General features: G+C 43.8%; 1 pseudogene; it reads left to right on the top strand.

Annotated features, from left to right (window-relative positions):
• Positions 1–1,039: 1,039 nt before the first annotated feature.
• LOC103736662 lies at positions 1,040–10,921 on the top strand (annotated as a pseudogene).
• Positions 10,922–12,648: the final 1,727 nt, after the last annotated feature.

Below are 12,648 nucleotides of genomic sequence, written 5' to 3'. Positions count from 1 at the left end.
ACCAACCCTTTACCAGTGTATACACTCAGTATATACTGACCGCTCATTCATGTGTAGCCCTCCCAAGTATTGGGTCAGCTGTTGTGGTATCACAGTGTTGCGTCCAAGTCATTTATTCTCCTCAGAAATATATGACTGGTGATACTGGTAATTTTGATGTGCCCAAGCGAAGCTGTAATGTGCTTCTTGGGACTGAAAAGTTGTGGGTTCGGAGCCATGTACCATCCCTCATAAGGTGTTTTCCACAGGCACTTGAGTCCCCATCTCTCCAAAAAAGTGCCCATGTAAGACTCACAGTACGAGATCCAAACTACTTGATAGTCTACAAATGAGATGAAAAGGCACCAGGGTCACCCTGGTGGCCCCTATGCTTCTCAGCCTGTGATGTCGTCTGGGAGGGCTGGCCTTTGTGGTGGCTCTACCCATATTGAAATGAGGTTCCATGGAGTGAAAGGAACCTTGGTCTTATTCCTTTCTCTGCAGTGAGATTCTAAATACTCTCCCAGGCAGTCATCCCATGATGTGCCCATCTTTCTAGAAAACGAAAGCTTGCAAGCCCATCATGGGAGTTAGGCTAAGAGGTTGCTTGTTCCTTCTGTAATCCTGTCTTCTTAATGGATCATTGTCTCCTCCATGCCTGTGGGGAACTGGCAGAAAATGAGGAGCTGAGGGAAAGGAACGGAGTATAGTAAAGTAATTCTGCAAGGTGGGGGGCTTACAGAGGCCATGCCCTTACACCTGAATGTGGCCCCACTGTCTCGGACCTGGGTGTCAGCATAGCCAGCAGGAACACTGTATTCTAGTTCCTTACTGACTAGATGAGTTGTATGGCACCTAGAGTGCCCTGTTCTCTTCCTTGTCCTCTTGCCTCCCACATAGTGCTGAGGCAGGGGAATGCTTGTATGGCTCTTAGGGAGATGCAGCTGTTCTGCAGTGGCCATTCTTCCTGAGCTTCAAGGACAGAGACACAGTTCAGGGGTCTTAGGTCTTCTCCGACTCTCCCAGTCAGCTCTGCCTGGCTTTGAGGTTACCAGGAACCATGGCGCTGTGTTTTTTCGCCTGCGCCACGAGCCACAACACCCTGTGGGAGCTTGTTAGGAATACACACAAGACGTTCTTAGGCCCATTGAAAGAGGACCTCTGGGTAACCAGCCTCTGTGCATTTATTCATGCCTTCAGACTGTGGATTCAAATGCTGTTGAGACAGCTCTGGTAATGAGGTTCAAGGATTTCTGCCATCAAGCTTTGGCTGCTGGGATCTTGGAAAGGGCTGTCCATGACAGCCAGTCATTTCTTTCCCTTTTATCCTAAACAGAAATAAAGATGAGCATGGTCTAGGTCTCAGGGACCGGCCCAAACTTTAGGGCTAAGCGTGACTACCAGGGTGGTAGGTTTCCCTCTGGTCAGGCAGCCCTGGGGAGCCTCTGCCTGGCTTCCTCCTTCCCTGGAAGGCTCCACAGCATCTCAGCCAGAGGTTTCTCAGCCTCAGGAAGCCAGCGCTTACAAAGCATGACTGCTAACTTGGCTCCCAAAGAGGGGCTGCCAGCCTGGACAGGTGTGGAGACCAGATCTTCAAACTGCCAGGGCCATCCCTGCTTCCTTAAACTTCCTCCTTCCTTCTCTCCTTCCTTCCCCTGCCTTCCTGCCTCCTTCCCTTTTTCCTTTCTCCTCATCCTTTCTTTCTGCCTTTCTTCACTCCCTTTGATCCTTTTCCTTCTTTCTCTCCTCCCTTCCCTTCCTTCTTTCCATAAACAAGAGTGAGGGTTGGTCCACCTGGATGACCGAAGTTCCCATCTTTATGTTAGCACTGGCCAGGCATGTGTCGGGTAGTGGCTTAATAACCTTTCTCACATGATCCCCTTCAGAGGCAGGCAAAGGTATATGTCCACCTTTCCAGGGCTAGCTAGAATACCTTCTTAATCTTAGGATTTCTGGAACATTTGTCATGGAACAGAGGCAATAATGATCTTTCTGTACTTTGAAAATATAAACATGGTTGAAGGGGGCTGTTATCAACAGTTAGTCCTTTACTGTGATGCTTCCCCCAAGGGGATCCCCTCCCAACTCCCCAGAACTTTTGGGGGAAGGAGTGAAGTCCCAGGAAGAAAAATGGTTAGATCCTTCCCCACCACATGTTCCTATTTTCTAGTCCCCTTTGAGGCCCCTGGGCCAGGTTTCAGAGCTGCAGAATATCACACAACAGTGTCTTCAGTGAAAGAACCTTGATGAGCCTCTCCACCATCTCTGGCACCAGGGCTTGGCAGTGTAGGTAGCCAGGTTAAGGAGACCCTGGGTACATGATGCAAGATATGACCAAGTAACCTCTGAGGAGAACAACAAGCTCATTTGAGCTGGTGTTCTAAGGTACAAGGCCTACCTCCTTCCTTTGTGACCTCCTCTGGGTACATACCAGCAGGGTTTTCTCATGACCCTCCATATGCTGGAATGGGTAGACATAGCTACTTGCCAAACAGTCTGCACAGGCGCTCTCCAGCCACACCTCTGTAAGCCTCTCAGCCACCCTCTGCTCTTCAGAAAGGCAAGGTCAGTGACACCTTTCCCTAGGGACTGAGGCAAGCTGGCCTGGGCTGCCTCATGTTTCCCTTTTCTACATTTGGAACTCCAGCAAGACAAGACCAAGCCCCAGAAACCCCTCTTCTTCTCCAAGCTGGAACTTAGTGGACTCAGTGTCACCATCACCACCAAGAGCCACACAGACCAGCTGCTACATCAGCACCAAGTAGGGAGCCCCCTGCTCAAGGAGCTGCCTGCCATCTGGAAGGTGCCCAGGAGAACACTGAAGACACCTTACCCAGCAGGGCACATTCGGCACCACTGTCTGACAACTGCAACCAAATGGTGTTCAAAGGTTACTTCAGGCCTGTCATCAGTGAGGGACACCACTGTACCCCAGGTTAGCAGTGCCTGCTTCCCTTTCCAAAGTGGAGTAACACCATCTCAATATTCCAACAAGATGAAAGATTAAAAATCTCTCTGTGGGGTTGGAGGTTGTTGAAGCAGAGGATGGGATGAGAGTACACTTCGTGGGACAGGAGAAAGAACTGGGGAGACAAACACAAATGACAGGCGAGTTGCCCAAGGGTAGGTCAGGCAGGAAGAAAGGAGGAAGGGGAGGAAGCAGAGGAAGAGGAGAAAGGGGAGGAGGAAGGGGAGGAAGAAGAAGAGGAGGAGGAAGGGGAGGAGGAAGAGGAGGAAGAGGAGGAGGAGGAAAGGGAGAGGAGGAGGCAGATCCACAGAAGAATAGAATTTCCACTTTGCTCATCCTGCCAAACACTGAAGTGCCAACCTACCAGAGAAAATTTCCTAGGCTGCATCCCATTCGTGAACATTGTCATAAGCTGAGCCTCCACGAGGAGCAGGCCCTTCTGTCTTTGTGGCTGCCAATGCCCTGTAAGCACAAACTCTGCTCTTTGGGGGATGTTTGATTCTTTGTTTCCCACAGTCCTGGCCCCAGCCAGTACACTCATCCCTTTGTCCTCACAGTAGTAACTAGGCTCTCTAGGACAGCCTTTCCTGTCACACCTGTCCTCTCCTCCCACACTATCCCTGTCTCCCTAATTCTCACTCCTGCCTCTTCCCACTTCCCTTCCTACTTCTCTTTCTCACCCTGGCCTTTCACACTTTCTACACTTCTGTGCAGCTGTTGGCCTGGTAAGAAGTTGGAGAGGGTAAAGGGATCAAGCTGAAGAGGAGCCTGAGCCCTGTGGGGTGTTCAGGACTGTTACAGAGGGTTCACGACGTGGACCCTGTGGGTGCCAGGTCCCACAGTCACTGTAGGAGGTCGGTAAGGGATGGATCTTCATCAGGTGGACATAAATTGGTCACCTCCTCTCTCTAGCAAGGAGTGCTGGGGCCATGGTGAGCCAAAGGAGAGGGAGGAAGAGCTTAGCAGCTCAGATCCAGCAGTTGGTGGAGGGCTACAGGGACTGGTGTCCTGATTCCCACTCTTGTCTGATGGGTGTGTGGAGCACACAGCCTCTTGGAGTTCCAGCTTAGCTCCCTCCTGTGACTGTCAATCCATTTCAGGCCCATCCCACCCCAGTGCTTAACAACCTCCATTAACAATGGAGCTGGCCTGTTCTTGTTCATCACTGAAAAAGAGAAAGACACGTGAAAGGGACTCTGTTAGTGAATTAGAAATGCACAGGGCTTAGCACTTTGATAGCTCTCCACCTGATGCTTACTGTCCTCACCATCTTCTATGTGCTTCTGGCTCAACTTTCCCAGGTTCCAGAGACAACACATGCTTGGATTTGTCCTGTAAGGAAATAGACACTTTAAGCTTCACATGCCATAAATGGGTACAATTTGCCAGTGGAAGAGGACAGTAAAAAGGCAAAGAAAAAGCACAGAAGTGAATTGTGGTGGCTGCACCTGCTGGGTTTCCTGTGGAACCCCACTGTCCTCTGCTTTCTTCTTGGCTCCTTACCTCAGGGATTCCTGCCTCTTCCTCGGGGTGGGGCGGGCAGGCAGAGGCAGCAACACAGCATTCGCACGGTCTTAAGAAAGTCACCTCTTCACCCCTTTCCAGCCTCTGTGCCTGCTGACCTGGTGGCTGTGGGAGCAATCTGGTCATCAGTCAGGACTGGCCCAGGTGATGGTTCTGGGGTGATGAGCCCCTGATATTTTGGTCTAAGCCTATGACAGCAACCTGGGGCAGGTCACCAGTCAAGACTGGCCCAGGTGATGGCTCCTGGGTAGATGATGCCCTGATGTTTTGGTCTGGGCCTGTGATCATCACATCCTGGGATAGGTCACCAGCCATGACTGGTTCAGGTGATGTTTTCTGGGTAGACAAGTCCCTGATATTCTGGTCTGGGCCAGTGCTTATTTCTTTTGGTGCTTTCAGGGATGATGAATTATCTGTGGAGAATCACCTGCTGGCATGTGGACATCAATAGCCTCCAAACTGCTGCTACTGATGTCAATACCCAGAGCACCACCCTGGAGGTCTGGCTTGTCAAGAGAGGTTGTGTTCAGTGTGCAACACAGCATGGAGGGTGTGCTGTTGATTCTCCAACCCTTTACATTCTCTTTGTGCTCATCAGCTGGGAGATGCCACTTCCCAGGCCCAGTGGGAGGGGCAGGATCATTCTCTCTTCTCCTCAGAGTGAGAGGACCTCAAAGGGCTGATATGGAAATCTGGCTTCCCAGGCAGTGGATAACTGTCCCCATAGCCAAAGCCGTGTTTCAAAATATTGCAAGTGGCCAGTACTTGGTTGTACATTTTATTTCCCACTAACTGCATGATTTCCTGAAGGGTATACCCCATCAGAAACATGGCCTCAATAGCTTTTGGGATGGAACATCTGGGATCAGTTGCTGTAGAGTAAGATAGGGAAGCTCCTTCATAGTCACATAGCCAGGGGTGTTCCATCAGCTGGCCTGTTGTCATCCTGTCTGTAGGGTTCATCCTCAGCGAATTCTGCATCATCATTGGTTCTTGATAGGTAAGGTGGAATATAACACCTTTGGGTCAAAATTAGGTCATACCCAAAACGGTGGAGTCTACATATGGTATAAGTGTCCAACCAACATCATATACAGCATAATCCTGAGGGTCTACATATCAATTTCTAGACCATTAGAGCCTCTGGAACTAGCTACCACAGAGTGCCACAGTCCTGCAACAGCCTCTGCTCACTGGTGACTTCCACAGACAGACCAAAATTATACAATTTAACATTTCCTTCCTTATCAATGAGGATGCTGTCTAACTTTATGTCCCTGTGGGAGATATTTCTCTGATGAAGGTAACATGGGGCACTCCTCCCTGTTCCTCATAGAACCATAGACCATTATGGTATGTATTCTGTAACCACATACACCTTAGTTGGTTTGTCAGTTACATGAAGGAGTTTGTTTATATTAGGGTGTTCAAATAATTTCAGAAGTCCAAATTCAGCATCAATGTTGGAGGCCTTATTTTTGTTCTTATCAAAGGTTTTGATGGCCACTCTAGTGTCTGTACAGAGGTGACTGCCCAGTTGTACCTCTGTGAAGGCACTCTGGCCCAAAGTCTTTAAAACTGTATTGTGTTTGGCAGTGATGTCATCATGCATCCAGTCCCTGTGCTCTTTCTCCATGTCTATCACTGTAACTGTGGAGTACAGCACCACCACTGAATGCTAAATTTAAAAATTAATAATAATCAGAAGCTAGTCTAAGAAGATGATAAGTATAAATACAACATAAAATTAGAGATTTCTAAAAACCTAATGATGTATGCACTTCAAGAACATAGGAAAAGAAGACCGAGGCCTGGCTTGGTGGCATACACCTTTAGTCCCAGGACTTGGGAGGCAGAGGCAGGCGAATTTCTGTGAGATGGAGGCCAGCCCAGTCTACATAGTGAGTTCCAGGACAGCTGGGGCTACAGGGAGACCCTGCCTCTGAAATACCAAAACAAAACAAAACACCTAAAGAGATAAATACTAAGGACTCAGACTGAAATAGTAATAAAATATCTTCCAACTAAGAAAATTCCAGGACCAACAGATTCACTGATGAATTCTATTCATCACTATAAATGAATGAAAATCAATTAATACTCCTAAAGTCAATCCATCACATAGAGATAGAACACTTACAAACTCATTCTACAAAGCCAGTAACATTCTTATACCCAAGCTAAAAGAAAAACGAAGAGTATAAACCAATTTCCTTCATGAACAGAGATATGAAAACCTTAAGGGGAGTACTTAATACTTCACACTACATTCAAGAACACATTAAAAAAATGATGGTTCATAATCCAGATGAGTTAAACCAGGAGTTACTGGGGTAGTTCCACATACACACATTGATAACATAGCTTATAACCAGAATTCAGGGAAAGAGTGCCACACTCAGTCATAAAGAATAACAAAAAGTTCTCATTTGAAGGAGAATAGACAGAACTGGCATTTGCCTGTTAAAAGTGGAGATATGATGCTTCAATGACCTTTTCTACTAGACCTTAAGATTCCTTGGATCCAATAGAAAAATATTAACTTTGGTTTTACAGACCCCCCTCTCTTTACATATGGGGTTTTCAGTTATGTTCAAACTCGGGTGTGTGTGAAAAGGATGGGAGCCCCTCACTGACACTGATACTGGTACATGATCATCTGCTGCCCAAGACAGTCCAGGGATTATTATATCTCATAAGCAACATGGTCACAGGGGTGCATTTAATCAAAGAGAACACTTAAGCACTTGAAAGGCTGGGGTATGTGAATATGGTCAAAATTCATATACATGTATGGAAATTAAATAATGAACTTCCTTTTTAACAGTTCATATATACTAACAAATGTTTTACAATAAACCAAGGGAAAATATGTAAAAGTAAAATTAGTAATACAAAAACTGTTACTAAATAAACTGAAAAGCACAAATCAAGAAACAGGCTCACTATATTAAGGTCAAACAGCTCACCAATCTCTGAATCCAAAATATCAACAATATCCAATTTCAAGAGGTCAAATCCCAGCCCCAGAATGTGCCTTATATAGGCATACTTACCTCATAATGACTCCTTGTGAGGTTGTAGAACTGGCTAATCCCAAGTGGGCTCAACTCAAAGTGCATTCGCTTCCTTTGTCTACCAGTCTATACTAGCTGCTTTTTCTATGGCTAAGACCAGATACTGAGTGAAGAGCAATTTGAAGGAGAGAAAGGGCTTATTTTGGCTCAGGCTTTTGAGGAACTGGGAAGGTACCATGGATAGAGGACTGGGGGTTTGGGAAGATGGCCTGTGTAACATGGCTTTCTTAGTACCCCGTCCTTTGACTCACTTTCTCCAGCTAGCCCCTTCCTCCCAACAGTCCTATAAGTTCTCTAAACATCACTACATCTTGGGGACCGATTATTTGTTCAAACATTCAAATTGTTATATTTCATATCCAAACCTTAGCAATGACCTTTCCACATTAATATCAACAAAAGCAGTTACAGCAATGACAATCACAGACACAGGGAACTTAATGATTCCTTCAGTATGGACACCGAAAATGATTTCTTTTTTCAGGTTTCAAATTAATTTGTTTATTTGAGCAGGTGATACATATGTCATGCTGCAGTTGCAGAACTCAGAGGACAACTTTGGGGAAGTGGGTCTTCTACCATGTTGTTTCTGGGGATTGAGTTCTTATGGTAAGGCGTGATGACATTCCCTTTCACCTGCTAAGCCATCTCACTCATGCATTTCCATTCCTTTCATTGTTAATTTTGGGTGTCTGGAAGATGGTACCCCTCACTGACACTGTGATGCAGAAAGAAAATTCTCTGTCCCCTAAGCCACACTGGAGAGGCTGTGGCGAACATCATGGGCCTGAGAAGTAGGGAGTTTCATAATACGCTCCTCAATCCAGAATCTGGTAGACAAGTGTCTTTCTTATGGACATGAGAGATGGAGTCACAACTTTTTGCTCCCCCAACACTACCATGGCATCATTATTTTAAGAAAAATTTTATTTTATTTTATTTATTTATTTTTTATTATGTGTCTGAGTAAATTGCCTGAATGTATACAAGTGCATACATGTGGAATGCCCATGGAGGTAAGAAGAGGTCAGGGTTATGGATGGCTGTTAGCTACCATGTGGGTTCTGGGAATCAAATCAGGTTCCTCTGCAAGAGCAGTCAATGCTCTTGACCGCTGAGCCAGCTCTCCAGTCCATGCTTCTTGCATTCTGATGAGCCTCCCTTCATACTTTCCCTGACCTGTTACTTTGTTTTTCCCTCATAAGTGTCCCATGACCAACCTCAGGATTTCTTAATTATTTTTAGCTTTCTTTAGGTTTTAGCAATTTGGGGAATTTCCCCTTATCTCCTCATGACTCTCAGCTGCCCAGGAATGTGGGTGCACTGAGGAAGGTGAGCACCACCCCACAGAGTTAAGATGGGGGTGTCAGGAATCTGTAGAGAAAAATATGATAGGATGTGTGTGGATAGATGGATAGATGAGAGACAATATGACATTAACTTTGTTAAATGATATAGCTAGAAAACAGACTGATGAGATGCAAGATAGATGATAGCAGATATATGAATAGACAGTACTAACTAGAAAATGATAGGTACCTGAATAGATTGATGGAGAGGGGTTTTCAGTTTTCTGATGTATTCTAAAATTTTCCAAGTTTTGTAAATGAAAATTTTGTATAATTAACAGTGTATTCATATTTACTGTGACAATCAGATATGCCTGGGTTCCTGCTTCTTGCCTGTCCTGGTGGATAACCAGTGTTAATTTAGATATGTGTAAACAAATTATAGTTAAGAAATATCATGTTTATATGTAAACAGAGGGTCTGTAGATCGTTTCCCTCAGACAGGATATGATGTGATTTACCTCAAAAAGAATGAAATAACACAATTTCAAATTCATTATCTTGCTGAAGAGCAATTTCAAGTTCTCATTATATTCTGTATCCTGTAGAAATTGAATGCTAATTGATATATTTTATGTGTGTGCATATGTGTGCACGCATGTATGCATGTGTGTTCATATGTGTATGTGTATGTACGTGAGTATTTTTGCAGACCACTGGAAAAACCTCTGGTGTTGATCACTCCCAGATACATTCTACATGTTTTTGAGACAGGGTTTCTCAATGGGATATAAGAATCACTAATTTCTTAGGCTGGCTGGCCAAAGAGCACCATTGATCTTCCTGTCTCCATCAACTATTTGGTATAACATACACCACCACACCCAGTTTTTTATGTAGGTGTTAGTGAACAACTCAAGTCTCCATCTGCATGACAAACACTTTACCACCTAAGCCACCTTCCCATCCTCTTATTTTAATGGGATCTTTTTTCTCTCTGTGTGTGTGTGTGTGTGTGTGTGTGTGTGTGTGTAAAATGTTGAGTGGAGTAGGAAGAAGAAATATGGAATATTTCTTCACATCTCCTCATAGCATAACTCTAACAAAGAGATTGAATATCTCAGAATTTGGAAGACCATAAAGGTTTTGACCTTCTATTAGATTTAGGATACTTATAGACTTTTCTCATTAGTACCTTTTAGCAACACACAAGGTACCAGAGTTTTGTTAGGAAAATAAATTCTATCATATCTCTCAAAAGTATAGGTTGTACATTATACTTTTTGTGAAATTATTTTCAGAATATCTAAGAACAGAATTTGTCTGGATTCTCAAATTAATATCAATGTGGCTCACATTTTGTTCATTGACGTTACATGCAGAAGAACATGTTACAAGTTTATAAAGCACTTTAATTATTTATGTTAGAATATCTAACTAATTTATTACATTGTAGTTCCACAGGGATTTATAACCCATGGTGACAGGATTGCAAAAATGCTCAACTTCACATGTGAATGAATTTATTCTTTTGGGAATGGAAGCCGTCAGGAATAGCAAGTTCTCTTCTTCGTCATCTTTCTTGTGGTCTATATTCTCACCATGGTGGGCAATATTGGCATGATGATGTTGATAAGGGTCAGTCCACAGCTTAACAGCCCAATGTACTTTTTCCTCAGCCATTTGCCATTTGTCGATGTTTGGTTTTCTTCCAGTATCACTCCTAAAATGCAGGAGAACTTGCTCTCAAAGACAAAAATGATTTCTTATGTTGGCTGTTTGGTGCAGTGTTTCTTCTTCATCTTTTTTGTTCACGTGGAAATTTTCCTGCTTTCTGTGATGTCCTTTGATAGGTATATGGCGATTGGGAAACCTCTGCTGTACAGCAGCAAAATGGCAAAGGGTTGTTGGCATTTGGCTGATTTCTTTCCCCTACATCTATGGTTTCCTGAGTAGCTTCAACTTTATGGACGTATGACTTGTGCTTCTGTGAGATGATTGAGATCAACCCTTTCTACTGTGTGGACCCACCCCTCAGCCTTCCTTCCAGTCTCAGTAGTACAATTCTTGAGCAATATTTTTAAAATGTTTGAATGTCATTCCCAAGACAAGCAGAATTAAACTTAAACTGGACTCTAGACAAACACAGTCTAAGAGCCACCCCTGGTATGCTTTTCAATTATTGGATTTGGTAAAAATAATTTATTAAGCCTGGTGTGGTGGCGCACACCTGTAGTCCCAGCACTTGGGAGGCAGAGGCAGCTGGATCTCTATGAGTTCAAGGTCAGCCTGGTCTACATAGTGAGCACCAGGTCAGCTGGGGCTACAGGGCGACCCTGTCTTGGTCTAGGGGGTTCCCTCATCATCATTTTTCTTTACTCCTTGATATCTGTCACTTACCCCTTAATGAGAGTTGAGTTCAGACCAACTCAGAAAAAGATCACTTCTGTGGCAGAGACAGTCAATATCAAAACAGCAGATGGTTTATCAGCAATGTTTTCAGAGAAACTTGTTCAGAAACAATGAGGCAAAGAGTTATCAGAACAGAAATGAAGCCAGACTAGAAATAGCGGTAAATTCCTGCAATCCTAATAACTCAGGAATCTGAAGCAGGAAGATCACTAGTTCAATACCAACCTCAGGGCTCCGTAGTGAGATCTTGTCTCAAAGTCAACAGCAAAACTGCAATCAATTTGCTACCCCTTGCAACAGAAAATAAAATCAAGAGTTGATGGGGAAAGTTGCTTATGAATGGCTATTTGACAATAAATCCCTAACTCTAGAATTCATTCTTGATACTCAATGCTCACAGAACTAGTTAGAAGAAAAGATTACGCTGTATATTGTGTTTGAGCATCTTCTGACTTCAACTCCTATTCTGCTTTATAATAGTGGTTTTGTTTTAAGTTTATATATGTGTAATTTTCACTCACATATTTTTGCCTTTGCAACAGGCTACCTCCTCATATAGTAGATTATCATTTAGAATAACTGTGAAATATTAGCGTATCATATCAGAAAGCTTACAAAGCCAGATTGTCTAGTAATCTAGTTCCCTTAAGACTGAGGAATGTTCAAACACAAAGGGGAATTGAATAAGCACATTTGCCACAAAGAGATAATGCTACATTTGAATCTACAAGGTAGCTAAAACAGAGTGGAAGCCTGCAGGCTTGACTTCATTAAGTCTATTTATTTGGCTGAGGGCATAGAGATAATGCATTGCTCTTAAACTTTTGCTAGAATTATCTGAAATCTAGGAACAGCAAAATCTCAAAGGATGGAACACTCCCACTCTGATGAAGGTTATTATTCAGGGGCTGAGGATGTAGACTAGAGTAGAAGTCTTATCCTGACAAAGACCTGTCCTTTCAAACAATAAGACCTCTTGGGACTACCTCCAGAATGAGAGGTGAAATGATGATGAGGGAAACCCCTAGACCAAGACTGCTTAGTTAGACAAATCTCTTGTGTCTTGCCCCATTTCCTCCTCTACCTAAGTCTAAAAATTAGGTCACTATCCCGGAGTCAGTCTTGGGTCATTGAACCATTTTGCTCCCCTTATTCTTGATTTGTCCACACAGAATAAATCTCCCCTCCCTTCTTTTCACCATTACTTGTCCATACCATTGGTATATTTGTAGATAGGCATAGCTGGTTGAAGCTGCCTGAGCTCAGGCTTTCACCATAAAACCACTGGTTACATCTTGAAAAGGATTCATTTAGAAAGTAGAAATAAATAAATGAATGAAGAAAAAGAAAAAGAAAAAAGTGATGGGGAGATATGGGAGGTGTTGGAAGGGAGGGAGCT

This window comes from Nannospalax galili, unplaced genomic scaffold (genome assembly GCF_000622305.1).
Source record: "Nannospalax galili isolate Female #2095 unplaced genomic scaffold, S.galili_v1.0 scaffold337, whole genome shotgun sequence".
NCBI classification, from domain to species: Eukaryota; Metazoa; Chordata; class Mammalia; order Rodentia; family Spalacidae; genus Nannospalax; species Nannospalax galili.
The sequence above is the reverse complement of the archived record's forward strand: the minus strand, read 5'-3'. Positions and strand labels throughout refer to the sequence as shown.